Source organism: Nannospalax galili, unplaced genomic scaffold (assembly GCF_000622305.1).
Source record: "Nannospalax galili isolate Female #2095 unplaced genomic scaffold, S.galili_v1.0 scaffold1780, whole genome shotgun sequence".
Lineage (NCBI taxonomy): Eukaryota > Metazoa > Chordata > Mammalia > Rodentia > Spalacidae > Nannospalax > Nannospalax galili.
The window spans coordinates 40,808-43,946 of NW_008346442.1; positions in this window are offsets into that span (position 1 = coordinate 40,808).

The window sequence follows — 3,139 nt, forward strand, 5'->3', positions numbered from 1 at the left end:
CAGTTTCCTATACTGATGTGAATGACACACTCACAAAATAGATTTGTTTTTCAACTGAACACTGAAACACCTTTGTAGATAAAACATTGGCTTAATTGCCATCTTTTCATAATATCGATTAGGTTTTTCTTTTTAACTTTAAAAACACATGTGTATACATGTAGTGCTTGCATGTAGGTAAGTGCACCTGTATTATGCAATGCCCACGGAGGACAGAAGAGACTGTCAAATCCCCTGGGACTGGAATTACAGAAAGTTGTTAGCTGCCATGTGGGTGCTGGGACTCGACCCTGGGTCTTCTGCAAGAACAAGTATTCTTAACCACTGAGCCATCTCTCCAGCCCCAATACTGATTAGCTTTTAACAAAATATTTTAAAAATAAAAGCTTTCATCATTCTCAAATGTATACTGTGAATATCTCAATGCAATAATGTTTTAAAGTAGATAAAATAATTTTGTAAAAAGAAAACTAATCTATGATGGACTCCATAACATTTAGTAGAAAAGAATTTAACAATGATGACTTTTCCACATCAATTGCATTAATAGGATTATCTATAGCACAGACTCCATCAACTAAGAATAACGCTTCTCTTGTTGGGCACTTAACTATTTGCACTACATCCAGTGCATTTATCTTCAATTTCAATTCTCTGATGTTGCAAGGGGTGAGTGGTTAGTGAAGGATTTCCCACATTCATTGCTTCCATGGCAAATTGCCTGCATGATGCTCTGATGTTCAGTTTGGCATGAAATGTCTTTATTGCTATTTTCCATGTGTCTCACATATGCAGTGCTTCTTTTAGCAACTGTCTGCTTTGTAATCAGAATTGATCTCAACTCCAAAATCGGTATCCTATTTCTACAGAGTCCTTTCTTCTGAAGAATGGCAATTTCCTTTGATTTTATTAGCAATAAATACATCCCTACTCTCTCTAGCCTGTAGAATGTAATTTGAGAATAGTCTCTCATATTCACTTTCCAGAAAATACTTTACTTTGAAGATGATTTCTCACTTTCAGATAATACCCTATCATACAATAGAAGGATTAAATTTCACTTCAAGCAGAGATCCCAAGATATAGAAGATGCAGCTATTAAAGGTACCAAAACAAAACACAAAAATCATAAGAAATTATTTAAATTCATTAATGATGTCAACCACAGAAGATAAAGAGTGTCCCTGAGATGTAAAATTTAAAGGACATTTTCAATGAAAACTCTTCTGTGAGCCTCTCTCTTCTTACTTAAAATATGATTTATGGAATCTACCAACATGATATCATGGAAGTAAATAGAGGACATGAGTTCTAGGAAATATTGATGCATCTTTAATAGAAATTTTAGTTACAATTTCTAGTCTACTTAAGAGAAATGAAAAATAGCTATAACAACTAAAGTCTGCAATTTTCTTTCATGAGCATAAAAATTCTAACTTCAGTAAGAGAAAATCCCAAATAGAGAATGGAAGAGAAAATGAAGTTGCCTGTTGATCACCTCCCTTGCATATTTTACTGGTTAATATATGTCTCCTTTCATCCTTTTTAGCATTTTTTATTCTGAATTGGTGATAAAATTCTATATCAGAAATATATGCAATGTCAATTGAGCCAATTATGCACATGTACATTTTACCCACATGATACTGGGGTTCAGAGTTTTCCAACTTACGTTTTTTATTCTAATTTGTGTCTCCAAATATTCTTGGGCATATGTCTATCCTGTGGAGTCTGATCAACCTACCAGGCATCATATCCCCAAAGAAAACCAACTATCCTTTCAGCAGGGATCAATTGCTCAGAGATTCTCAGCTCAGCTTGGGCTTCTTTCCAAATTCTCCCATTAATGTTGGCTGTTCGTCTGGCTTGGGATGCATGCTGTCATTAATGCTGTGGGTTCACATGTGCAACCCCTGTGACTTGGATGGAGAGTATGCAACATAGAAGTCATTTAAGGCTGAGTACCCCACAGACTTTTTTTCTCTGTAGACTGTCTAGTTGTGGCATCTGTGTGAATAGCCATCTGCTGAGAGAAGAATGTTCTCTAGTGAGAGAAGAGAGATACACTTATCCAAAGGTATAACAATAAGCCATCAGGATTACATTTAATACTGTATGTATTCATCAGAATAAGAGTAGTAGATTCTGTGACCTGTCAAGGCATGGGTTTTTGACCCTGATACCAGTTGCAGTTATGGGTTTCATTCTGTGAAATGTCCATTCTTGTCACTAATTCTTCGGTGGACATGCTTGCCAAGACAGTCATTATTGTAGCTTGTATGGTTCAAAGCTGGGTAAAGTTTATGATTATTTTTCTCTTCCAATATCATGCATAGAACCTTCTAGTACTATGAAAGCTAGTTAGTAGAGCTGAAGCTTTGAAGTCAGGACCAGTTTGTTTTCTCCATGTTTATTCTATGAATCACAATCATAGAATCTTCTGCAATAGGACCTTACCAACAATTTCAGACAGGTAACCAAAGGTAATGACAATAGCCAGTATTGTTTGAGGTTCCAAGGGAACTCTCTGGTCAACAACTCCAAAAAAGGGGGACCATTTCTAGCACTGAGCTTTTTATTTGCTAGCCTTTGGAATCTGGTAGAGTCAGTAAATACCTGTTAAAATGTAACTACATTTAAAATATTTATTGTTTACGTATATATTTCATGAAGCTTCAAATGTATAAGATTTCCATGTGAATTTTTCCAAAGGACTTTAGTGTTAGTTATCTTTCCCCTTACTCCCTCTTCTGTCCTGCCCTCCCATTCCTCAAACCCATTTAACCCTTCCCATCTCATTATTACCCTTGTCCCCTTTATATCAGTGTATTATATCTCCCCTTTCATAAAGTTCCCAAAGCCCCTTAAATAGTTTTCTTTATGGATTTTCCAATTGAAACGCATCTTATGAATTACAACATGCAAACTTTGTCTTTCGGGGTCTGGGTTACCTCACTTAGCATGATTGTTACTATTTCCATCCATTTACTTCCAAATTTCATAACTTGTTCCTCTTAATATCTTAAAAAATATTCCACTGTGTAAAAGGACCCTGCTTTCAATGTCCATTTATCAGATGATGGAAATCTAGGTTCTTTCCATTTCCTGGCTACTGTGACTAGAGCAGCAATGAAAAAGG